At 38.2% G+C, this 27,398-nt stretch overlaps 1 long non-coding RNA gene across 1 annotated transcript; it reads left to right on the forward strand.

Annotated features, from left to right (window-relative positions):
* Positions 1–1,400: 1,400 nt before the first annotated feature.
* On the forward strand, positions 1,401–10,753 carry LOC118162686. The gene is made up of 4 exons (XR_004748564.1): positions 1,401–1,525; positions 1,842–1,984; positions 6,566–6,736; positions 9,229–10,753. It is a non-coding gene; the product is annotated as an uncharacterized LOC118162686 (long non-coding RNA).
* The last annotated feature ends 16,645 nt before the right edge of the window (positions 10,754–27,398 follow it).

The following is a 27,398-nucleotide window of genomic DNA, read 5'->3' on the forward strand; positions in this document are numbered from 1 at the left end:
TTATTTTATTTTATTTTATTTTATTTTATTTTATTTTATTTTATTTTTATGTGGGATTATATTATCATGAGCTCACTATGCCCATTCAAGAAGGCAGAGGGCTAAAGGATAACTTTTCAGGCAGCCTATGCTATGAGCTAGAACATGGGGGAAGAAGGTCTAGTGGAGCATTCACAGAGAAAATGCAACTCTACAGGGTGTGTATGTTGAGGACTTTGCTGTACTTCACAGAGAGAGAAGGTAGTGCTGGAGAGAATCGGTGAAATAGGTAGGACTTTAGATATCTCTCTACTGTTGACTGGAAATAAGGAGATGAAAGGAGGCCTATGACTGGTGATTATTTGCCAGTCTTTAGACTGGAATAAGAAGTGACGAATAGCACATTTTTGTTATGACTTTGCATCCCTAGAACTGCCCAATGAGCAGGCTTGGTCCTGAGAGGGTTCATACTAAATTTATGAACTATGGTAACTGTATGAAAAATTGTTTTTTGTTTGGTGTGTGCATGCATGTATGCATAACATTTTTTAATTGGTTTCTAACAGTGTAATTAAAGCAAACTAATTTATGGAAAAATCCTGCTATAATAATGTACATTTTCTTGGAATGAACAGAAAAAAGAAAATTAAGCATGAAAGCATTGAAATTCCCGTCTACCATAACAGTGTTAACAGTAGTTGGACTGTAGTCTTCTATTTATGTAAACCTATTTCCATGTGAATTAAAAAAGAAGGGAAGGATGGGAGGAAGCTTCGTTGGTTTAGGGCAAAAGAACAAGTAAGTTGTTGACCAAATTTGACCTGACAGTTGCCCTTTGTATTTTCATAATTAATAAAGTAAAAAAAGTATTTGCATTGATTGTAACATGTTTTGTTAATTACCGCTATTCATCTTATTCATATTGTCAAATGGAAGGTTCATGTTTTTGATCAGCCAGGCTCTTAGCTGTGGTAAATTCAACTGTACTTCTGGCTGCCTCATGGCATCTGCTGTGTGCTCGTGCTGCAAAGTCTGTTCATTCATGCTGCCAGTGCTCTATGTTTTTCTTATGAAGAGTAAGGGTGGCTTTTATGCCTAGGTTAAAGAGGCTATTTGTACAGCAATTAAAATGTAGTGCCTTTGAGTTAGATTCATCCACTCAAAATGCAGTATTTCAGTGTTCAGTAATGCAGCCCGACATGCTAGACAGTTGAAATCTGCAGAGGTTATATCTAGAATTATGTGGCTCTGAAACCAGGGCATGAGGTAAGAGCGTGTCTTAACTCTCTGATGTAATTTAGGTTTATTATTCCCACCAGGGTATACTTACAAAAAGGATCATGGTATTGTGAAGGAGACCTACTGCTCTTGACTGAATCTCTTATATGCAGGCAACTCCTTACAGCTCTTCCTTGTGTGAGCTTTAAATGTGATTCTACCAGATACCTGAAATGTTATTTTAAACCTAATCAGATTTTAATCTGTGTCTCTACAGTGCTTCTGAAACCTAAGCAGATGTGGAGATCTGAGTACAGAATGTGCTGAGGTGTGACTTCAATGTGGCACATTTATGTATGTTGTACTTGCTGTGTATGGATTTACGGGGTGGAGCTCCTGACTGCCCCACCAAGAGCTGTGTGGTACCCAGAGTGCTCCTTTGTGACATGCCAGATTTGTGGCTATTTGTCCCCTGTGTGGAGGTGGGAGGTGTATTTGTTCAAGGTACTGGGAAGATAAGTCATTGGTAATCTTGTTCAGAGAATAATGATGTGTCGTCTTGTTTGTATCTGTTTGTATTGGGATATATTGTGTATCTGAGAAGTTTCATTGTAGCAGTTCTTGAAGATTTTAATTATCCACAGAAAATGGACAGTCTGGGCAGCAACATCATTCACTTTCTCATACCAGAGTGCCCATTTTGGACACAGAATGAAAGGAGCATATTCAGCCTTTATGACTCTGGGACCATTAGCAGTGTTGCTATTTGAGGGAGGAAGGACAATAGGTACATTTTTCAGAATAGAGCTATTGCACTATATTTTATTCAGTAGGATTTTTTTTTGTTTGTTTTTGTAAACATTTTTGTTCTCCCTTCAGGGGAGAAAAGATGTGCACTTTTCTTTAGTCCCATAGGGATCTAGTAGCATATATTTGGAATATTTTTGTTGTTTGACTAAGCTACATTGCACTAGAAATCACCATTTGCAGTGTAGATTTTAAATGGGAAAGTGAAACTGTCTAGCTGGATAACTTACTGTATGATAATTACTGTGCTGGAGTTCGTCTCCTCTATGGTACTCTTCCCCACCCAGTCTTTCCTCCTTTCCTGTGGGGAACTCCTTCCTAAGGGTGGTTAGGGTAGATGGTTTGAGATTAGTAACAGTTGAGAAAGTAGATATGCCCATTATGCTTAATTTTAAATGGATTTATCCTTAAATGTGGGCACAAGTCAACTTACAGAATTGGATCCTTCATGTGGAACTTGCTTTTCATTTTCAGAAAGTTTCTAACAATCTGAAGTCAAGCTGATTTTATTTTTCTAGCTGTTAGGCTAAAAACTGTATTTAACATTTTAAAGTAGCTAGCTTGTTTGACTTGCCCACACTTTCTATAGAAAATCAGCAGTGCTGTCTTTCTCTGTCTTTCTTTCACATGTGGCAGCTGTGATTTCAGAGTCTGACATAAGTCTAGACAATATAGCGGGTCACTTGATCCTAGCTATAAACTCTCAGAAAAAGACAAGACTTTAGCTAAGCGTGGTGTGTTCCAGGAGGCATTTCAGACTTTACTCTGGCTCTTGTGCAGACTTCTCCAAACTAGTTTGCTCCCAAGACTGCAGCAAGAACAGAGGATTCATCCCTTTACTAGGAGCTGTAATGAGGCACAGTCTGTTAAAGACTTTTCTATCTGGCCAGGCTGCTGTCTTCAAATACTTATTTGATAAAGAAGAAGTTGTTCTCTGCTGCAATGACTTTTTATTTCCTAAGGACTTGACAACATTCTTACTTGTCTTGATGGTAAAATTTTGCTAAGGTCATTGAAATAGGGCAAGCCTGGAATTATGTTTTTGCTTAGAAACACTTCCTCCTATAGCCTAGCCTTCTTAGTAGCTAATTAACTGCAATCTGAAGTTGCAAAGAAGATAGAATTCAGAATTAGCGTGTCTATACATATATATCTTTCTGAATACTAGTTTATGATCTTTCTCACTAATTTCCTGAAAAGACTTTTCACCTGTTTGGTTATACTGTATTGGTCTCTGCTCCAAAGAGCATATTTTGCCATGCTCATCCTTGTATTCTAGATCAGCTAACTTTTTCTTGTAATTATGAGTGGTTTGAATACCAGTTTCTACTCTGTTTGATTATGATTTTTATTAGATCTTAATCTAAGATAGAAATTTGTAATCTTTAATGACTTCTTTCTAAAGCTTGTGGGAAAATAGCTTCACTTAAATACTTGCAGAAAGTAATTCAGAAGTTAGATTTACTCGGAAGATGGTATTTACAGATTAATCAGCTATGTGCTCTTGGCACAAGTTCAGTGGAAAACTCCTGAGAACCTGCAAGCTGGGGCCACTTGGGGGTTGTTTTAAAAGTAGAGCATGCAGTTGTGATCTGTGGTCACTGTTCACTTCAGTGCTATCAAGTCTGTCCTAATAACAGAATATCAATTTTCTTTAACAGCAGGAGGACTGGTGATGATACCAGAGATAAAGTCTGCATTTAGTACTCTATTTGCACTCTTTCAGACTTCAGAATTTAAACATAAATTGTATGAGTTATACACATGTATGTGCACTGTACATGTGTGCATACATGTGTACATGTGAGCGACCTTATCGCTCTCTACAGATACCTTAAAGGAGGCTGTAGAGAGGTGGGGGTTGGCCTGTTCTCCCACGTGCCTGGTGACAGGACGAGGGGGAATGGGCTAAAGTTGCGCCAGGGGAGTTTTAGGTCAGATGTTAGGAAGAGCTTCTTTACTGAAAGGGTTGTGAGGCATTGGAACAGGCTGCCCAGGGAGGTGGTGGAGTCACCATCCCTGGAAGTCTTCAAAAGACGTTTAGATGTAGAGCTTAGGGATATGGTTTAGTGGGGACTGTTAGTGTTAGGTTAGAGGTTGGACTCGATGATCTTGAGGTCTCTTCCAACCTAGAAATTCTGTGATTCTGTGATTCTGTGATATAGTATAGTAAAGGTACAGTAGCATACTGAAAGTATTTATTTTCATATGTTTGATCCTTTTTAGCATCATATAGCTTTTGTGCACAGGTCCAACAAGCCCAAATCACTTGATCTAAATTCTTAATAACTTCAACCAGATGGATGTCTGCTAAGTAAGTGATATTTGGATAACTATAATGAAAGAACTCCTTTGTTTACTTGTTAATCACATGCAAATATCTGCCAGAAGCTTTTCCAGTGTCCTCAGGAATCACAGCTTTTTACTAGAGTAACCATTCATAAAGTATTAATTTGAATAGTAAAACATTTTCCCCTCTCCCACCTCTAGTTTTAACATAGCCACAGAACTTCTTTACTGAAAGGGTTGTTAGGCTTTGGAATGGCCTTCCCAGGGAAGTGGTTGAGTCACCTTCCACAGAGGTCTTTAAAAGACGTTTAGATGTAGAGCTTAGTGATATGGTTTAGTGGAGGACTTGTTAGTGTTAGGTCAGAGGTTGGACTAGGTGATCTTGGAGGTCTCTTCCAACCGAGGTGATTCTGTGATTCTGCGATATTTCTAATTGTTCCTTTTTTCTGTCTTCCTTTCCCACAATTTCTGTTTGTACTAATTTGGTCTGTAAGTGACCCTGGCCTAAGATTTGTGATGGGCTGCCTGACAATTTGCAGTTTTAATTGTCATTCTCTTTGACCTCTAAGAAGATTGAAGGACTATGAAATGCTATAAATATTGGAAGGAGAAATGGTAAATCAGCCCTAATCCTGCTGCTGAACTGAAAGCAACTGTAACAGCAACTACATCAGTAAATGTGAAATCAGTGACTTTATTACACGAGATACGCTGCTTCATGTCAGGATTTGCGGAGTGTGTGTTGGGTTCCACTTCCTTTATTCCTAGAACTGGAAACATTAACTGCTAGTAACCACAGCATCTAGCTTCACAAGTGGTGAGGCATGAGAAACACTCTGAATCCAAAGCTGAAAAGCTCTGGAATTTTTAGATCCATTTTGCCCCTATAATGTTTATAATACAGAATTAGTACCTGATGATATGCTTTTTGTAAGGTACTTACTTGGAATAAAATTGAATGGCTTGTTCACTTTTGTTTTCTTCTTTGTATAAAATATCTGTTTCAAGTTTAATCTCTTTCCCCAGCCATCTCACACCACACTATTACAGACTGAGATGCATACCTGTATGTCTACAAATAGTGTTAACCTGTATTCCTACATATGTAGTCACATGTGAAAAATGGGTTAGTGTTAATCAAGTGTACAGGTGTCATTTAGTGCCATTGTGTATGAATGGTCAATCTCTAAGGACTGTCTTGATGACCTTTAAATAAAAGGAGAATTCATTATGATTAGCAACCATGATTTTCAGGAAAAAAAACAAAACATGGTGTTGGTATTGAGTTTATTAACTCTTTTAGAGGTTTGTCAGAGTGCATAAACAAAAAAATAAACTCTTGTCATTTGGCATACCAATAAATGTCAGTGACTGTACTTTCTTAAAGCATGGTAAAGACGATATTCCCAAATCTTATGAATCCCTTGCATACCTTTTTATTCTGTTCTGTGATGATAGAGGGTTTTCTTTAAATCCTTGCATGTAAGACTGTAAATTCAGACAAAGGATTTGTATACAAAATACAATATATATTGCATGTAATACTTTCAATAGTGCATGGATCACACTACTGACAGGCTCCAGAACTCTTGATTGCTTTACCCGGTGCAGATTAATTGTCTCAGGGCATTAATCAATAACAGCACTATGGGAAATACCTACCAGCCTGAATTCAGGAATGATTTTTCGTTGGGAGAATTAGTTCAGCATGCTGTAGTGGTTATAAATTGACTGGGTGGGTGTGGTATGATGCAGTGCTATAGCTTCTGATTTTTATACAGATGTGTTACTTTAGACTCTGGGTTGTTTTTACATCGCTCACTTTAGGGAATTGTTGCTTATATATATGCACAAATTGAAGGGAAGTTGTCCTAGGTGCTCAACAGTTATGAGGATAGAGCGTAAAGTGAATCACACTGGAGTTTGACTATTATTTATATTAACTTGTCAAAACATTGGATTGTAATACAAAGCTTGCAAGAATACTTTCTACACATGTAGAATGTACTTTGTTTTTTGTTAATTTTCAAAGAAGTGGAAGAAAAAAGATGGACACAGTCATCTTAATTTTTTCTTTAGATCAGACAATGTAATATTTTGTTTAAGCATTTTAACAGAACAATTATTCTTTTTTTTTTTTTTTTTTTAAAATATAATTTTCAAGTGAATTAACTGCTTGTGACAGTTGCTGTTTTGACAGTTGTGGAGAATTAAGTCCTCTTTTCCAATCATAAAAGTGTCAGTCAAAGATTTCTTTATCTGTTGTCCTTAGACATTCCAGCTTTCTCTTGGAGTGACCATTCCCAAAGGCAACAGGACAGAAGTGATTCCAGACTGCTTTTTCTGCTGACGTCAGTTACTGTCTGCTAGGATGATTGATGTTTCTTTGCTTTGAACTAAGCTGAGATTTCTGGGTCATTTATCGTCTCCGAAGAGCATGAAGGTAAAAACTCTCAACCTGGATGAGGTCTTGAAGGGATGATCTTTAAGCGGAAGACCAATATCAAGATGCCATTCACCAGTTCTTTTATTGCAACTGGAACCTAAAATATTAAATAAACAGTATTCTCCAATTCTTTTCCTCCTGTGTCTGTCATTACTGTGTACAACAGTTTAGTGCAATCTTGTTTAATAACAGGAGTAGAAAAAGGAAGGAATAGCTACACACTCATTAGAAACAAAATCAATTATTACTTTTAAAAACTACCTGCTTTCAATTAAGCAGGAAATTATCTAACCGGTTACTTAATTTGCTCTGGCTGGCAGTCTCTCAACTGCTTTATGCTGAGTGGAGCATGAAATTAAATATGTAACAACTATCCTAATGGTTATGTTTTTAGAAAACCAGCTTTTAGAAATGGAGGTATTTTGCATAGTATCAAAAGAAATAATGACATAAAAATAAATGACTGCTGCTTCAATGCATTTGGTATTTAAAAGAAAGAACTCTACTTCATTTTATATTCTTTTACTCTATGATTAATAATGAAACAATCTTTGGTTTGACTGATACAGATCTGTACATGGGAATTGGGTTATTTGTTTAGGTGGTTGTTTCCCCTCCCCCTTGCCTCAGATGATGTATAACGTGTGAAAGTGTTGGTGCTAATCTCTTGCTGCTTCAAGTGTTATGCTCCACTCCATGAGCATGTATTTTATATACACTATTCATTTTGGTGAAATTACTGTAGGAATCTTTAAAGGATATATAAATATATTATTGTGTCCTATTTGCTGAATATATATCTTCTTCCTTCTCAGGGTACATTTTCTGTATCCCAGCTGGTACCCTTGCTTTTCTTATTGCTTAAGAGAGACGATCAGAGTCACATGGCAGATCATTGTCTGATTTTCAGAGGTATCCCACTGGAATTCAGTACTGGCATAGAAACATATAAATAATAATAAAAAAATGATACAGAGTACTTCTCGTGCATTTGGAGAGAGGTCAAGACTTTGCTCAAGCTTAGGTTTGTAAATGTGCTTGAATCATCCTGTTCCCTTTATGTATTACCATTACACCTCTCCCAGCCTTCTCCCTGCCCTAAAAATCTACAAGCATTTACAACAGCAGAATGATCCACAAAATTGCACCATGTGAACTTGGCTATGTTGCCATCCAGAAGAATATATTTTGACTTAAATGTAACACCTTTGTGTTAACTTGGTGACACAAATCCATAGAGTTCATTGTATTTATCTCTTTCAGTTTTATTTATATTTATTTAACAACAGAGAAATAATTTACACTGAGATGTGAAGTTAGTGAGTCTCTTTGAAATACGCAAACATATCAAACAGCTGTATGGATCACTACAGTTTTTCTTATTTTAATAACAGTTATTGAAAAGGTTTCCAATATAATAACTATAATTTGAGATGCAGTAACTCATCACAGTCCCTAATATAGGCTATTTTGTTCTTCAGTTGAATTTTAAATGCTACCTGGCATACAAAGAAGATAAGTGTCATTTTGTAGATTCTTTAATGAATACACTTCTGTTCTCTATGAACTTGTGAATTTGTGCAACTGAAGCAGTAAATGCATCCATCTTTGCCTTGGGTCTTGACTCAGACATTTGTCTTCTGTCACAACTTTTGAAAATGCTTTGAAATGATGGAGCCAGTCTCTTTTCAGTTGTGCCCAGCGACAGGACGAGAGGTAATGGGCACAAACTGAAGCACAGCAGGTTCCGGCTGAATTTGAGGGGGCACTTCTTCACTGAGGGTGATGGAGCACAGGAAAAGGTTGCCCTGAGAGACTGTGGAGTCTCCTTCTCTGGAGATATTCAAAACCCACCTGGGTGCCATCCTGCGCAATGTGCTTTAGGTGATCCTGCTTGGCAGGGGGATTGGACTAGATGGTTTTCAGAGATCCCTGCCAACCTCGACCATTTTATGATTTTGTGAAATTTGGTAGAAAGTGTCAGTTCTTCCACAAAGGTAGTCCCACCCTTATATTGCAGAAGTAATGCTTGTGGTAGCAGCTATCTGCATCTTAAGAAAAAGATTTGGTATTGTTACCTGGCCGTTATTCTTTGAAGGCTATTCCATTTTGCTTCTTGAATGGGACCAATGATCCAAATAATAAAAAATAATAAAAGCAAGCTCCACTTCACTTTGATCAAAACTGAAAATGAACGTCTGACTTTTCATTTATGTTTAGGCCCCTTTGCCCCCCTCTCTGATTTGTAATTTAGAAGCAGGCTCCAAATCTTCAGGAATGTAAACTGACTTCTATGTTTTAGTGACACTCTTAATGAAGAAAGTGGTAGTAAGGAAAACCACTTGGGGACATGAGCTCAGATATTCAGACTATGTAGAAGAGCATCCCTGTCTGAGTCACCGCAATTTCTCAAACTTCTCCAGTCACAGTCCTGAAGAAAGTCACCTTTCCTTATTCCAGCCATTGGCATCAATTTTCTCTCTCCATAGCCTGCAATCAGAGCCACTGAGCTGAAAAAATGCTGTCTCTCTCTCAGTGATGCCTTCCATCGAAGCTGATGGTGTCCTGTCAGCAGCTTATCCAGACAGAACCACTGGCGCCATCTTCATTAGGGTAAAAGCTAATATAAACAAATAAAGGCGTTAGTGTAGATAGCAGAGTAAGAGTATTACTGGAAAATGTTTTGCGGAGTCAGTACTATGCCTTTAGTTTTAAAAATGTATAAATGTTATATGAATCTCAAATCCGCTTTTATTTACATAAAATATTTATACATCAAGCAAGACAATTTCACAACTTTAAAACGTATTTTCCTGTTAGATTAATCTTTTCATATGCTAACCACATTACAAGTAAACATTTTCATAGTCTCCACTACATGAATGTGGCTAAAAGCTTCCTTGTTATTTTATAGTTACAGCATTTCAAATGTATCCCTTTTTGACATGGTTAGGCAGCCTGCCAGTTTTACCACTAAATTATAGCAGAGAAAACACTCAGTAGAATTTGATTAGATTTCTTCCTTCTCCCCATGAGTAAGGCAAAGCAAATTTATGTTCAAAATGCAAGCTGGGTTCTAAAGAATTGAATAGAGATCCATATTTGTAGTCTTAAAAATGTATGCAAGTTTTGTGGTTGAAAATACATCTTGTTTATAGTGCTGCTTTGTATTATTGTTGTATTTTGTTCTGTTTTGTCACTATCATCTGTAGAATGATTGAAAAGCGTTAGTCTGTATTGAAGTTGGGGTGTGTACTTCAGAGAATTAGTGATGAAGATGTCTCAATCTCTTCTATTAATAAGCAACTGTATTAATAAATACCTAGTGAGACTGGATTTATCTCAACCAGTTGCAAGCATTTACCTATGGGATCTAATTTAGAAATGTGTTATCTATAGGCTGTTCCTTTAAGGAGAATGGCTGCATCTGTCTGACCTCTGAATATATGGTGTCGTAGTCGTAAGATTGATTTACCCAAACTAGGGATCTATTTGGAGCATATTATGATGCTTCTCTGGCCAAGAAAGATGGGTTTCCTTTTTGTAGTGATCTGGGCAGAGGGGGAAGAAAATATTGTGCATACCTGATTTTGAGCTGATACAGAGTTGAAACATGGGATAAGACAGCATCTGAAACTGGGACTTAGGAAGCATTCCCAAATATACAGATCCTTGTCCAAAGATCTTCAGTGGTTGAGTTGTCCACATGTCCATCTTTTTCCATGAACTACAAGGAGTCTTGATGATCATCTAGAACTTGTTCTCTCTTGGGTGCTAACTCAAACTCCTAGGTTGGCTGGTTTGTGAATTAGGGGTGCTAGTGACCAATCCCCTTGAGAGGCTTCTGAAAGACCATACACAATATCATTGTGATTGACATCTATTACATATTTGATAGATATCTGTATGAACAAACACCTGTGAATGATCATTATAATGACAAGAAAGCAAACTTGTTTATCTTATAGCTATTACTAAGTAGCACTCCTTTGATGATGTATTTATGTCCTTTAAGGACAGAAGAAGAGATCACGGTGAGCAGCTATTAAATAACATAAACCAAGGACTTATGGTCACTGATTTCTGAAGAAGCCCATTCTGATGATCAGTTGAGTAGAAGCATATGTTACACAAAACATAGTAAAACTGCTAAGGTAGATATAAATGCTTATTTAGTTTCCATTCTAAGAGGCAAACACAGTAGCTGGGTGGGAGTCTTTTATATTCTGTAAGTCTATTATATAGGAACAGAAGGATTCAGAATCTGGCATTACACACCCAGCACATTTCACAAGCGATCCTTAAAGATGTACACTTGTTGCTGCTTGCAATATACGCTTTTAGTATTAAAGTGAACTGAAACATATATTCATAGTTCTCTCCAGACTAAAGAGTTAAATGAGTAACTTTAATGAATATAAATATGGTCTAATGGTGGACTTGGCAGTGCCAGGTTAAAGGTTGGACTGGATGATCTTAGAGGTCTTTTCCAACCTAAATGATTCTAGGATTGTATGTAATTATTTACTCTATATAGATATGACATTAAAAAAAATCTTTAAAATCTTATGTGCAAGAACGTACCTAATAGTGAACAAAATTTAATAAATATGATTGATGTATATGATTATATTAATCAGGGAAAAATCTTCTGTAAAATATGAGTAGTTGATGTAAAGATGTTTCATCGGGTTAAGCTTGGCTCATATGTTAACAGAAACTAGCGCAGGAGGACGGAGGTCCCACTTTTTTTTTTTTTTTTTTTTTTTTTTTTTAATAAGACCCATGAAATCCAAAGATTTTCAAGTTTAAAAAGATTTTAGCTTTATTAAAAATAAAATAAAATATCACCTTAACATCTAGTGGCTGTGCAAATGGTAAAAACAGTGAGTCAATAAGCCACACTAGCCTCATTATTCTGAGTACAGAGGTAGTGTATATAGCAGTGTGGATTACTTATTCTTGTAAAGAGCTTCCATAATAATGGGCCAATTCAAAGCTTACTGGCATCAGTCAGTATACTCCTATTATTATCATCAACTTCCATTCCAACTCCGATCCTGATCCAAAACCTATTGAAGTTAATGAAAATGTTGCAGCTGAGGTGGTTTAAGGACTTAAACAAGCTGTTCTGAAATCAAATATACTACCTATTTTTACAGCCCTTTTCTTGATTCTTCTGCTAATTTTGACGGCACCCAGGTCTTGCTGGTTTTACATCTAAATGGCGGTTATTCTACTGAATGTTCAAAATGTATACAGCCTGTAACTAAGAAAAAATATGACATTGTCAGAGGAAGGAGCACAAAAAGTGTTGTGTGTGTTCATAGATAATTACATTTAAGTAGGGCAGCAGAACATCCATTTAACTTGTAATTTGTGTACAAATAAAAGATGTAATTGATTTAATTTATATCACCATGGATCATTGGGAAATGTGACCTGAAAAGATCTATATTTTGATCTGAAGTTCATTGTGATTTTATTCCTTTTGAAGGGAATAATAGTAATCAACCTCTGGTAACCTTTGGAGAGTGAGGAACTGTCCCCTCAAGACTACAATTTTTCAAGCATATATTCATACTGATGTTCCCATTGAAATAAATGAGATTGTTCTGGGGCTGGAAGTTAACATTTCTCTTACCTGTAAAAGTTTTTGCAAAGACATGAGGACATTATTCATTAATCCATTAAAAAAAAATATCAATGCCCCACGAACATCATGACATGGGCAGTCCAAATACAGTGGAAAGGGAAAGAATGAAATAGAAAAGTAATCCTTTTTTGCTGCTTCTGTGAGACTGATATAAAATGACACTGCAAGAGGACAGAGTTACTCACTGAAGATGCAGTTGAGATAGATGATCGTCAGATTGTTTATTAGTATATTTGTATGTCATCTTGCAGAGTGGGTGAGTGCAGTAGGTATGAGTTCATATTAGTTGTAGTTAGGTATATCCTGATTGGTAGTCATGTTCTTAGATATTCTAGTTATGGGGTAGAGATACACAAGAAAGATGAAATTATTTTTGTCCATAAGATGCTATGTCATGCAAATTTCACTTCCTGTCTTCAGCAAAACCTCTTTCCAGAACTATCTTTTTGCTGTAACAAAATTAAACATAAAAGTTGTGTTTTTACTCTTTTGTGAACTCCATGCACAAACTTCGATCATCCTCTGTTAATATGGGCTTGAGGCTGGGACTGCACCAGCTGTTTGACTGGGTGGGGGAAAATACAAGACTAGGGGTTGACACTCTCCCTTGAACTCTGCTCCTACCAATGGGAAGCATGTAGTTCTAGGCACGCCATCCTATGATTCTTGTATGCCTCTGAAACTTGGGTGCAGTGTATTAGGTTGACTCTGGTGCTCATCCTTCTCAGGTTACATGTTGTAACATCTGCTTGGTACTTTCCCACTTTAAAAGCAGCAGTAATAAGAATGCTAGCCCCATTGTATGCTCTAGAACTGCAAGGAAAAGAGTCCCTACAAGTTTAACAGCAGTGGAATTGCAAACAGATTTGTATAATTTCATAAAGTATACAAGTTATAAATATTATGTGTGCATTGTAAGAAGAATTATGAAATGCAGTCACCAGACAAAACATTTATGATTTCTGTTTACATGCATTTCTTCATCCTTTTGTGACCTCAGCATTACAATTTCTGAATAGTTTGTTCTAAGCCATAAGACATGCTGTGTGAAGAGGCAGGAACAGGAGTATTCACACCATGCCAGGATCTTGACTGGTTGATCATCTCTTGCTACTTATGATTAAGCAATAAAGAGAGAGGTACAGGGTATTTCCTGGGGATTAATAACTGGTAGGGAGGAGTTAATGACCTGAGGTGCAGCCGAGGGCCATTAACCCCAGCTGGTCATTAATCCTCATTAAAAACCTCTGCAACTCAGTTCACCAAACATAGTGAAGGGCAAACCAATGTTTTAAGCACCTTTGTGATTCCCCTCTCTGTTTGTCTCTTTAAATGAGTTCTATTTTAATTTATATTACTTCCTGGGATGGATTTTGCTTTTCTCACCCCAGCCAAAGTTTTATTCCATCAAAGGTTTATCAGAGCAGTAGTTGTGCAAAAACTGTAGAGTTTTGACCTTTATGGTCAGATGGGAGTCCTCAGTACTATAATAGCAGAATAATGGGCATTTAAAAGAGAAAGATACAGCATTTTAGATATTCCAGCATTTAATTAAATAAAAAGGGAGATAAAGAATAAACTTAATAAAATACTGTTTTGCAAAGCATATTTTTTTCTTAATACTGTAGCACAGCCTAATCTGTTGCTACGTGGAAAATTTTTTAACTGAAGGGCCCCTGGCTCTTCCAGCGTTGAAGCTTTTAAATTTTGTTTTACAGTGTTTCTAAAAATTGTTCCTTTAATTTTGGCAGTATTTGGTGTATGAAACTCTGCCTCATTCTGTAATCCATATACTTAAAAAGCCATATATAGAAGATCTTTGTTTCATTTTAGCTGATAAACATTAGGAATACATGTCTCTTGTAACTGATTTGAGGCTTACTTAGGTTTTGAAATGTGTATTGTTCTGTGTTATACTAGATATTTCGAGAAAGTTAGCTTTCTTGCTAGGGAGACGTAATTATCAGCATAATATTTAGCACATATTAACTTTGTAGATATTCTGTTATTCCAATGTATTCCAAATTTAGATTATGGAAGTAAAATATGAAGCTATAAGAATATTTCTGAATTTTTGCAAAACTCATAAAATTGGTAGAATCCAAAAGTCTCTTTCCCAGGCTCTAGCCCTGCTCCTGGTGGTAGAAGTACAATAACTCAGCAATATCACAGAGCTCAGTTGGCTGAATCCAAGAATAACAGATTGCATGTGTACATTGTGAAGGTCTATATGAAAATCAGCAAGAAAGTCTCTGCAGCCTTACAACTTCGTAGAGATGCTATCAATTGTGATTGGCAGAGTTCTGGATAGTGGAGGCAGATACTAGAATGAAAGGGTGTAATCTGGCATCACTGCAGTGAAATCAATGAAGATTTTTTTTTCCTTGATTCAAGCGAGAGGAGAATTAGTGTTTAGGACTTTATTTTATTTTATTTTACTTTTTTAAAATGTGATTTTGCCTTATGCCCACTGATTAACTCTGGATCCAGAGCATGGGCTCCTAAAATTAGACACCCTCTCATTCAGGGGATACACACATACCTGAGAGATCTGAATGTTTGAAACAAGAAGTGAATGGGACACTACATCTTAAGAAATGCTGTTTACGTTAAACCCTTTCCTGCTCCTGTAAGAAACAAGCAAGAACTGGTTTGGTTTCTTTGCAGAGGAGAGCAAGTGGGGCAGAATGCTACTGTGATCTGCTACCTTGACAAGTTCATCTGAGACTGGTGTGTTAAGGGGACTGCCCTGTTTCCATGCATCACAAGGACGCATGAGGAACTTAGATATGCAAGAAATAGTGAAGAAGAATATGGGAGAGACTTGGATTACAGCAGCACTTCTTTGAATGTAGTTGTAAAAGCCAGTCTCAGCACAGCTTTGCCTTTTATTCAAAAGACTTGAGGCAAGTATATATGGTGATTGTAGGAAGTGTACTTACCGTGTATGGTTCAAAAAAAGAAACAAAAACATATGCTCATGTGTTACAGGACTTCACTGGAACTATTTATTTGAGTGAAGGTAGGCAATTCACAGGCTCATTTGCAGAATCATCCCACTGAAATAAGTAGACTGACAGAGACTCATATTCCATGGAAAGCTCAGATAGGTTACCCGGGCAACATTACCATGTTGCATTATAATGGTTGAAAAGAAAAGCATCTGGGACTTGAGGAGGATTCTTAACCAGTCCAAGAGTCCAAAGAAATTTCAGATGAAAAAGATTTTTACTTATTTTACAGAAAAAAAAGAGAAGCTCACTTCTTACACAATCAAAAATAGTTCACTGTCTACAGTTTTGCTTTAGGGAGGTTTCTGAATGCTGTTTTTCTATACGGCATAACTTGGGCTCCTTTACTAATATTTGAGGTTGCATATTAGATGCTTTTATTCTACTAGAACACTACCCCCCTCTTCTACACCATGTTCTTATGTCTGTAAGTCTCACAGTGGCTTATATTTTAAGTTCCAGGTATCAGCAGTAGAATACCATTTATAAGGTCTGCCAATTACTGAAACCAGCAAACTTGCTTTAGACATACATTTTGAGACTAATTTTATCCTGTAGTTCTTTTTGTGCAAAACTACGTACTGTATTAGGCAAAATATCTGCCTTTCTGTGGCTTCCACATAAATTAGAAAATCTGCTATTCTTTGTGTGCTTCAGGTGCTTTCAAAGACTCTTTTGTCTGCTCCTGTTTTAAGGACCTCTAATTAAGCTTTAAAAATACAGGTTTTAGGGTATGCCTTGATGATCCAGCTATGTTTATAGATATTTCATATTAAAAGCATTTTAATTCGTTCTCTAGATTCTGTAGAGAAGTCACTATCGGTTGAAAGGAGCAGAGCATGGCACTTTATTCCACTGGGAGTCTGGATTGCTCGCTTGTGGCACTGCTTCCTGGAAATATGTTTTGGAGTATCAAGTAACAATACTTGAAGTTTAACAAGGCTAAGTGCCGGGTCCTGCACCTGGGGCGTAATAATCCCAAGCAGAGCTACAGGCTGGGAGATGAGTGGTTGGAGAGCTGCCAGGCAGAGAAGGACCTGGGAGTGATAGTGGACAGTCGGCTGAATATGAGCCAGCAGTGTGCTCAGGTGGCCAAGAAGGCCAACGGCATCCTGGCTTGTATCAGAAATAGTGTGACCAGCAGGGCTAGGGAGGTGATCGTCCCCCTGTACTCGGCTCTGGTGAGGCCGCACCTCGAGTACTGTGTTCAGTTTTGGGCCCCTCGCTACAAGAAGGACATTGAGGTGCTTGAGTGGGTCCAAAGAAGGGCGACGAAGCTGGTGAGGGGCCTGGAGAACAAGTCCTACGAGGAGCGGCTGAAGGAGCTGGGCTTATTCAGCCTGGAGAAGAGGAGGCTCAGGGGCGACCTTATCGCTCTCTACAGATACCTTAAAGGAGGCTGTAGAGAGGTGGGGGTTGGCCTGTTCTCCCACGTGCCTGGTGACAGGACGAGGGGGAATGGGCTAAAGTTGCGCCAGGGGAGTTTTAGGTTAGATGTTAGGAAGCGCTTCTTTACTGAAAGGGTTGTGAGGCATTGGAACAGGCTGCCCAGGGAGGTGGTGGAGTCACCATCCCTGGAAGTCTTCAAAAGACGTTTAGATGTAGAGCTTAGGGATATGGTTTAGTGGGGACTGTTAGTGTTAGGTTAGAGGTTGGACTCGATGATCTTGAGGTCTCTTCCAACCTAGAAATTCTGTGATTCTGTGATTCTGTGAAGTACAGGGCAGTAAGAGTGCCATATGAATGTTATATGTGAAGAGCTATGCTTGTGCATAGGGAATACCTGATGAACATGGAAAACTGTCGTATCCTGAAAACTGAGCATGACTACCAAGTGAGGTTGTAGTGGTTAGCTTAAAATACTCTGACAACCCAGCTGACAGATGTCAACGTGGGTTAAGGTAAGTATTCAAATTGGAGATGGGAGATTTCAAGGAGAAAGCAAACGAGACATCAAAGTTGTCAAAGCATATTGGTCTGCAAAGAACTCAATCCTCATTCATTCTTATATATCCTTTGGCATCTCTCTCCAAGTTTGCAAGTCATGTGAAAAGTTCCAGTTTATGCCTCCATGGCCTTTGCTTCACTAATCATTCATTGGTCTGTATTCTAGGAAACTCATTTTTATTTTATCCTTATTTTGATGTACCTAGACTATAGCCTTCAGCCTTTTTGTAGCCTTCAAAAGGCCTTCACTTTAGCTGATGTCTCAGCAATTTATTTATGACCCTACAGTGTCAAATGTTTTTTTCCTTCTGCTGAATGCCGATGATTGTGCTGTAAAGTCTTCTTTTTAAGGCCAAGGCGTCTTGATGTTTTGTATGGTCATTCACTTTTAAAATGGCTAGCTACCAAGTTAGATTTTTTCCCCTTTTCCACTAAATCTTTTACTTAAAGAAGAGGGTATTTTACTTGGCTTATGGCTTAATAGCGTCTGTATTTTTCTGATTGAGTGACCTTCTATGTTTATTTTAATAATTTTTTTCAGCATTTTTATATTCATCCTGTTGCAGACTGGCCAGGGCTTTGCTGCAAAGTCCTCTTTAAAAGCAGAAATGTTTACTTGTTCTTCACCTTGTCCCCTGAGTGTGAAATGGATTTTCTGAATTGCCTTAATGGCTTATCATCCTCTACTTCTATCTTGTTGATCTCTTCCTTTCCAGTAATTGTAACTATGTTTTTTCTGCTATTGTATCCCCACACTGAGTCATTCTTGGTCTTCATCTTCTGACCATAAAATCTTGGCATCATCAAGGATTTCAATCTTGTATTTTCTTTTTTTTTTTTTTCAATTTACCTTTTCAAAAAAAGGTAAAGAATTTTCATAGGATCATGATACTCTTTCCCTGTGCTCTCTTGGCACTGCTATGCACAAGATCTGACTCTATAAATTTAGAGTATTTTCACTGCTTATAGTAACAAGAGAAACAGAACCAACATGCCTTTCTCTTGTTAAATATTTCAATATAATATTTCAGTAGCCTAGACAATATCACCACTAGTAGTAGTATAAACATATTTCAAGTTTGGAGTATATGGTTCTGCTATACTTTCTTCTCATACTTGTGAAGCTCTTTATTATTCCATTGAGTCAAAGGACTCTTCTGTGGAGGTTAGAATGCTTCCCTCCACTGCTGGTTTCCATAATAGTGTGTTGCAATGGCAATCTTAACAAGAATATGATTCACTGTCAATTAGTTTAATGGGTGACATACATTGGCTTTATTATAATCCTCAAATAACTTTGAATGTTGTTGTTCCTTGTCTCCCAGCTGTATGTAATAATCAGTTTTATACTTGACAGCTTTGTTCAGAACTGAGTTGAACAGGGTGTATGTAGTTCAGCTTACTGAGTGTTTTCTGTATGAAATTTTTTTCTTGTTTGCAAAGATTTATTTCCTTCTTTCATCTGTTCAGCATGGAGGATCAGTGTACAGAAAATCACACACTGAGACTAGATGCTGCTGAGTGTGGCTTAATATTTAGAGAGACAGAACTGAATATGATAAGAATGTCACCTCATTAAGCATGAAGTAATTTAAATTCAGCAAGATTTCAGTTCTGCTGGACCTGAGATAGGATCAACATGAACTCCTCTGTTGTTAGGGTCAAAATTGTCCGTGTCTTAGTTCTACTTTTGAGCAAAAGTCTTGTATCTTCAGTCATGTTGCACTCTGCTTGCTAGGACTCCAGATCTTGTTGCAGTGTAGTAAACAGACTGCCTTAGGAAAGGTAAGCGTTTGCAGAGCTGTGGGATTAGATAGGTATAGTGCTTCTGTGCTTTCTGCTTCCATGCGAGAAACCAAATGAGATTGTCTGTCACATAGGCTTGACCTCGTCTCTTTTGAAATGTTCTTGGAGGTCCAGGGCTCTCAGGGTCAGGATTTGAGGAATGGCAAACCTGAGAAGTGTTCCCAAGTTCAGTGATACTGGGACACTATGCCTAATGGGGCTGATTTAAAACAGTAGGCCTTGGGAGTATAAGTAGCCGGTCATGAAAACTGGCAAGAATATTTAAGATATTAATACAATAGAAGATATTTAAGTAGGAGAAGGAAAAAATAACAAAGCTTAATTTCACTGAGACTGCAGAGCACAGGGCGTCTTCATTGGGCAGTATGACTGACTTCTTTTTTTGTTTCTGGTTTGCAAAAAGGTTAATACTTCCAGATTTTAATCTCCCTCATCATGAAATCTGGCATTTCCTGTGAATGTGTTGCATGTGAGACAATTTGTTTCCCTCTAAATTTCTGTAGGGATACAGATTTTGTAGAAGTTATTTCTTGTTACATTTACAGAATTCTAGATATAATATTCCTGAATCTTTGAGATGTAAACAGAGAGTGCACCTGATCTATATGGTAGAAAATTTCCATAGGTACCTATGCATTAGGGTAGCTTTGATGTGCTGTATATAGTTATGAATGTTGGTAGTAACAGTAGTGGGTACAAAAAGTTACTTTTCTGGTTTTGAGGTGTGCCTTATAGAATGCAAATAGATATTAGTTTGTGCCTTAAAAACATGTTTGAGCCCTGTAATGTTTCATATAAAATCACAGGCTGTTCTAACCTATCCCAGCATAAGTCAGGAATTTGTGGAAGATGAGCAGTTACTGTTGTATGAAACTACGATGAGATCAAAATCAGGTCCAAAATATTGGAAATATTTGAAGACAATAATAAGTATTGTTGATTATAATTCTGGTCACTGGTTATAAACCTCATGATATGAACCACCTAATTTATAATGCATACCATGGGAAAACATCTAATTTGGTGACAAGCATAGAGCAAAGATTCAATAGAAATATCTACTTAAATGACAACTTTGCCATCTAATTGCATACGTTTTCTAAACATCTATTGTTTAATATAACTTTTATTAAATTGAATTCCATACCTTCAAAATATTCTGGTAAATAAATGCCCTTTTCTATGTGAGATGCAAGGTTAGTGTTTATTTTAAATTGAGACTGTTTTTCTGAGAAAGATAAGAAAATCAACATATGCTGTTATCATTCCTCACTTTTGAAGAAACAAAGTGAGGGCTATCCTTGGAAAGTAATTGATATTCCTGTACAAGTTGAAACTGATATACAAACAGATAAGAAGAATGCTTCTAGTCTATGTTCTCGCTGAAAAAAACAAACATGCCAACAATTATTTTATATGGCCTCTTTATATGGCCAGATCTGTGACCTTTCAGACCATTTTACTGGTTTACAATTTACATTTTACTGGTTTACAGGCCATTTTAAACACCTTAGACATGTGTAACTTCTAGTCACATAAGTAGAATATAAAACTATTGAAGTGATGCTAAGTTAATGTTGTCTATTAAATGATCGTAACGATAAATGTGTAACTATGGGTTCAATTGCACGTAATCATTTCACACTAAAAATGTCATCTATACCTTGGACAACATGCAGCAAAGAAGTGCACTGAAATCGCATTGCTTATCTAGGTAAGCTTGTTAACAGTTCCACAGTCTGATGGAGGAACTTGTGATGAAATCTGGTCTTCACAGGTCACTATTGCTATGACTATCATAGATCACTATAACTAGTCTGAAAGAATATAAAGAACGTTTTAATATCATTGGGAGGTAATATAGTTAATATTGGCTGAAGTAAAGGCAGTAAAAATATAGTTCTGTTAAGTTTCATGCTGAGACTTTCAGAAATTAGTTCTGGTCTATAATGCGACCACATTTGGTATAAAATTACAAGACCTGTCTTCTGGTATAAAATGGCAATTTTAAAATCATCTCCTTCTACATACTTTTCATCATGGTGAGTGGTGGCAGTGGCAATGTGAGGTATCCGTTAGTGTTCTGGCTACAGCTTCAGTGCTAAATGTGACCATGGTGGAGTGAACTGTGGGGTTCACTCCCTGTTTCCATCAGCGGAGTGTTTATTCTGTTCCAGTCTGTTTTACACATGGAAATTCATTAGACAAAGTGATTACATTGGTGTTATCTCAAAAATATTTTGAAGATAATGGGGCTGTTGAGGTGTGACAGACATGATTTTGTCTATATTTTTTATGACTTGTTGCAAGATGGGGAGAATGTTTTTTTCCTAAGTAGGTGTACAAAGCTTGGGACTCGAACAGCAAATGCTAAACTTGTTCATATCAGGGAGTCTAATATTACCAATCTTACAGTGTCACTCATCAGGTGAGATTTGTGCATGCTCTTGGAAGCTGTAAATGTTTTGTCTTGTAATTGAGTAAATAATTTCATCCTCTGAGCTTCTCATATACATATCATTATATATATATGTATATATAAAACAACAAGAAAAAAAAAAATCACTAAACTTGCATTAAGGGAAGTAGTTCTGCAATTTAATTGGTTGCTTATTTTATTGTCTTTGCTGTTCTGGAATCCTCTCCCAAAGCTCTGCAATTCAGTACCAAATAGCCTCATGCTGTAGTTACAGAGCAGATGCAGTGTCCTGGAAATAGGGGAGGGATGTGACCTTCTTTCAGGGGAGGTGTCAGAGATGGCTAAGCCTCAAACATGTTTCTGCTCAAAGGGAAAAAGAAAGGTGACAATTGTTGGAAAACATCTCCTGTGTGGGGCACAGGCACCCATTTACCAAACTGACCTGAAGTTCTAGGGTTTTCAATGCTAACCAGATGCTCAGACCCAGAATGTTGTGGGAAGACAGCTGAAGCTTGTCTGTCCTTTGGACTGTCACCTCCTTCTGCTTTTCTACGCGGGAAACTATGATAGTTCCAGGAAGATGCTGAGCCTACCAAGAGTGATCACAGGGCTCTGGGACTCAGGTGGAGTGTGTGGGGCACCAAGTGGTTTTGTCTCTGAAGATGAAAGGCTTGAGGATGAGTGAATGGATCCTGTAAGTCAACACCTACCTGGTTGTGAAGCTGGTGTCTTTGAGAGGGATTTAGATTTGCATTCGTGGAAATCTCTGAGGATTGGTGACTGCTGGGAAAATACATGATACACTCAACTAAATGCAGAAACGTCACCTCTGCCAATAGGCTAGGCAAGCTGGTGAAGAGAACTATAAGCTAGGAATGATAGGGGAAGGGGACTACAACCCACAGTTAACTGAAGAAACAGTGGACAGGGCTGAGAAATAAATGCTGTAAGGTAATGGGTACAGGAGAGGAGATCTCAGGAACTAAGAGCTCATGACACAGGGCAAAAGGAGGAACTAGAATTCTGCATGTGGTGTGGCAGCTACAACGCTTGGAATAACTTAGACATGGCGGGAGAGCTTGTGTTACGGTGGTGCAGGAGTCAACAGATGCAGGCTCTTCAAGACAGATAGGAAGGGAAAGTAAGGACTGAGGGAGTTCTTCAAGTGAAGGAGCATTTTAAATATATGGAGCTCTTCTGAAGGACAGATGACAGGAAGGCTAAGAGTTTGTGTGTCACGATAAGGGGAGAGGCCAGTAAGGGAATGCGGACATCATGGTGGGATTTTGTTATAGATATCTGATGATGATGAGAAAACAAAGTCTGTAGACAACTTGAGGAAATGTCTGACTCACAGGCTGCAGTTCTTATGGGTGAATTGAATCTCTCTGAAATCTGCTGGAAAAATGATTACCAGGATTAATTTGTTGATTCAAGCATTGGAGTTGTCAGATACTTGTGACACAGAATTGTATCTACTGTTCACAAAGAAGGCAGGAGTGGTTGAAAGTGTTAACAGCAGCCTTGGCTGTAGTGACCTTCACAGTGACTATGAAATAGGGGAGTTCAAGGTCTTTTGAGAGTGAGAAAGGCAACTAGGAGCATAACAGGCCCTGGACTTTAAGCAATCAGACTTTGACTTATTCAGGCAACTGGTATGTAGGATCACACTGCAGCTCTAATGGGTAAGAGCCTGTGAAAGTTGGCAGGTTTTGAAAGGATAATTCCTCCCAAATACAGAAACAGTCCATAGTCAGGAAAGCAAGCAACAGCATCAGGAGACCAGGCTGGCTAAGAAGGAAGGACGTGGTGGAGCTCGAATGCAAAAATAGTATAAAGCAGGGACTGACTACAAAGGAGGAATTTAAAAAAGTTGTCCAAGTATGCAGGACTGAGGCTATGAAAGCCAAAGCTCAAACAGAATTGTGTAAGTGATGTTAAGCATAAGAGGGAAAGCTTCTACCACTGCACTGCCAGGAGGAGGCTGAACAAGGAAACTGCGGGCTTGTTGCTGAATGAGGTTTGTGATTTAGTGGCAGTGGGCACAGATAAGGCTGAGGTGATCTTGCCTCCTGTGCCTTGGTCTTCGCCAAGGAGGCCTCACAGGTCTCTATACTTAGTGAAAGTGCTCAAGGAAGAGAAGTCCCAGCAGGGGACAAGGACTGGGTTGGGGATTACTTGAGAGGACATGACCCATGTAAGGTGATGGGACAAAGTGGGCTGCATCTGAGGCTGTTGAAAGAGTTGACTTGCATCCATACAAGAATGCTATCTATCTTCTTTGGTTGTGGAGACTGGGGAAGAGCTCAGAAGCTGGAGAAAGGCAAGTGTTGCATCCATCTTCAGGAAAGGGCAATATAGGGAATTGCAGACTCATCAGACTCACTTTGTTCTATCGGAGAAGCATGGAGGGAGTCCTCTTGGAGCACTACTCAGCACAGATGGAGAAGGACATTGGGAACAGTCAACATGGACTGGCTATGAGGAAAATCATTTCCCTGATAGAACAGCTAGGAAGTGGGACAGTTTGCCTGAAAGGCTGTGCGGTCTCTATCCCTGAAAGTTTTCAAGACTCAACTGGAAAAAAGCCTTGAGTAAACTGGTGTGATCCTAGCTGACCCTTCTTTGAGCAGGTGGTTGGACTAGAGGCTTCCTGAGGTCCCTTCCCATCTGAATGATTATACAATTCAATGATTCTATAATTTACAAGGTGTCATAGACGAACAGATTAATCCAAGTTCTGTTATTTGTATGTATGAGTTGGCAGAGTAAATAAGCAGAGTGGAGGCATTACCTTTACTGCATAAAGATGTAAGCCTGATGGTCTGCATTCAAACTGCTGTTTGAGTTGGGCAGTTATTCAAATGCTGCTAGGAAAAGTAAACTGCAGGTGATGAGAAGCTGAGGAACACACGTCTTGTTGCAGGGTGTCTCATCTAAGACTTTTCTCTGTGTGATATGTAATTTTTCTAGCACTTGAATTTTGTTATTTAAAGAGTGCACCATAGGTCATAGTAGAAATATAAATGCAGGCAGAAAGACAGCAGATAAATCTATGTGGGATTTTTAAATGGAGCAAGTGACATTAATGAACATATGACATGTCCATTTGTTAGAATTGGGAAGGAGGAAGACAAATCACAGATTTGTAACTTATAAATTAATGCAGTCATACAAAACTTCAGTTATGTGGACTCTAAGGATCTATCTACATTTGAATTTTTATACTGTGATTGGCATTACACAGATGGGAAAAGGGGATAATATGATGAGAGAAGTGTCAGGGCATGAAAGCATTAAAAAGTGTGCTAGTGGGTTTTCTCTTTTTTGTGCTTTTCACAAATGGTGCTATTCATAGGTCATCTGCATGGAGGATTGCAGACTGCAGAAAATGTTTTCTGCATTCAGTGTAAGAATGTTGTCTAACTGCTAGGTGATAGCAGTTTTGTCCATAATGCAATGTTGATAATTTAAGTGTTTACCTAGCATGAGTCTTACATGTGAAACTCAAGTGAAGAAAGCTTGAATAGAAAATAGTGTCACTAGTTTCTTAGATGAGAGAGTTGCTTTTTGAGTAGTATAGATGGGACTACAAAGCAGCTTTCAGTTTGCACTCCTCAGTGAAGATTCTGAAAAGGCTATTCATATTAGCCCAGTGCTGAGCAAAAAAGGATTCCTTTTAAATTAGGATTTATAAATAATCTGGAGTTCAGTCCTTGCACTGACTGTGGAATGAAGTTGTTTGCCAAGTTACTTGGGGAGTGAGTGCCTTTTTTTTTTTTTTTTTTTTTTTTTTTCTCGCTCTCCTGGAAAGATGTGTGTGCTGCAGTTAGGCTCTGCACGTAGGAACTTAAATACCCTATGCAGTGGGTAACAATGTGAATTTGGAATGCATCACACTCATTACATTTGTCTGTTTGCTCAGTGTTCTCAGAGTAGGTTATTTTCAAAAGAACTATCTCTTACCCAGAAGCCTGTCACTCCAGTAGAAATTTCACATAGTAAAGAGCAGTTAATAACTTCCCTCTACCTGAGAGAAGAAATATGCTTGGATTATTTCATTGATCTATCTTCTGAACCACAATAAAAGTATAGCAGGCTTACAAGGTTGTGCCACAGGACGGAGGGAAGGGGCTTGCTTATTGTGTAACTTGGTGGCTGCAGCTCTGAGGAAACTCACTGATTGTCTCTCCAAGTGCAAACACCTTTTGTGGAGTGGTGTTGGTGGGATAGCTGGAAGAGGTCCTACTGTTGCCTAAAAAGGGAATATTTGATAAAAGGCATGTGTTTGCAGGCAGAGGGAACTTTCTGGAAAAATAAATAAATAAATAAATAAAGATTGCTTCAAGTATAGTTAAAGAAAATTAATGCAAGTTCTGATTTTGGTTCTGTATTGACACACAATGTTGAGTTTCTTGGAAGCTCCAATTACTGCTGTTTCTGAGGATCCTTAAGCTCTGTCACCTGACGACAACACACTAAGATAACCTGCATTATGCCTTTTAGAGAGCTAGAGCAAGAGCTATAGAAATTACTAGCTTGTGGTAGTGTGAGGTCTGTGGTGGAAAACAGTCTCCTAGTTACTACCCTAACTGCCTATTTATTTATTTATTTTCCTGAGGAAAAAATCTTTAATCTCATTTTACTTACTTAATATTCTGTTGGCAGAAATAAATGCTCTTTTGTAGCCACGTGGATATTTTTCTGATGTTAAATTAAACCTAGTGGCATTGTGTGTTTGGGTTTGTTCAGTATAGCCCTTCTTCAGGTGTGAGCTCTACTGAAGTGTTTTCCATACTGGAAGGTGAACAAGAACAGGAGATTAGTTGAGATAGTAGTAACATAGCTGCTGCTGTGGTCCATGACTGCACAATCAGCTCTTGTGGTGCTTTATGACAGTGGTCACAAGGCCACAAGAGTGGCCTCACGAATGCAGGACCAACAGGCTATCTCTTTAAGCTGCCTTTAAGTCATACTATCAACTACTTTTATTGTTGCACGTGATTTCTTAATTGCGTAGGTATTAAATCAGCGGTGGGGGTGTATATACAGATAGCATCTGAATAAGTAACACCTAGCTTTCTGTTTTCTGCTTGTAGAGTTTGAAAAAATGCTCTTTTTAGCCCTGGGGATCTTTCCTTTCTCTCTCTCTGGATATGCATCTACAGTTTTAGGGGGAGAGAAAGGGAGGAAAGGAGGGATTAAAAAATAAAAAGGTAATTATCTGTGTTAATAGTCTGTCTGCTTGTGCTTGATTGAAATGCAGGCAGGCTCTTCTGTATCACTGATTTATTCCCAAAGAGAAGTTCCAGTTGCCTACAAAGCCAACACCTTTGGACAGGCACCATCTGGCCAACTGCTTATTAACTCCCATGGTCCTGCCTGATTCTACCAGTACAGAGCCCAGTTTCAGAGAAAGCAAATGAGAGGGATGCTGCCAGAGCCCCACGATCTCTCTTCCCTGAAGAAAGATGAATTCCAATGCAGCCTCCCTAGTGGGTGCCATGTAAAAATAATTAAAAAGGCATGGAGGAAAAACAGATAATTAAAAAGACTAACCATGGAGCCTTCCGATTCCTTAGGCTGGGCAGGTTTTTCCTGTAGGGAGGCCAGAAGTCAGTTGTGTCTTTATTCTGTCATTTCAGTTTCTGTTTTAAACCTTCAAAGCTCCTTCAGATCCAAGTACAGGTCAGAGCAGCTTGGGGCCGCCATGGCTCTCTATGCAACTTCATGGTTTGTTGCCTGGACATGTTGTCTTTACACTTCCTGGTGGCTTTACTCTCCTGTAAAGCAACAGAGATGGACTCCAGTGAATGGATC

Source organism: Oxyura jamaicensis, chromosome 2, assembly GCF_011077185.1.
Source record: "Oxyura jamaicensis isolate SHBP4307 breed ruddy duck chromosome 2, BPBGC_Ojam_1.0, whole genome shotgun sequence".
Taxonomy (NCBI): domain Eukaryota; kingdom Metazoa; phylum Chordata; class Aves; order Anseriformes; family Anatidae; genus Oxyura; species Oxyura jamaicensis.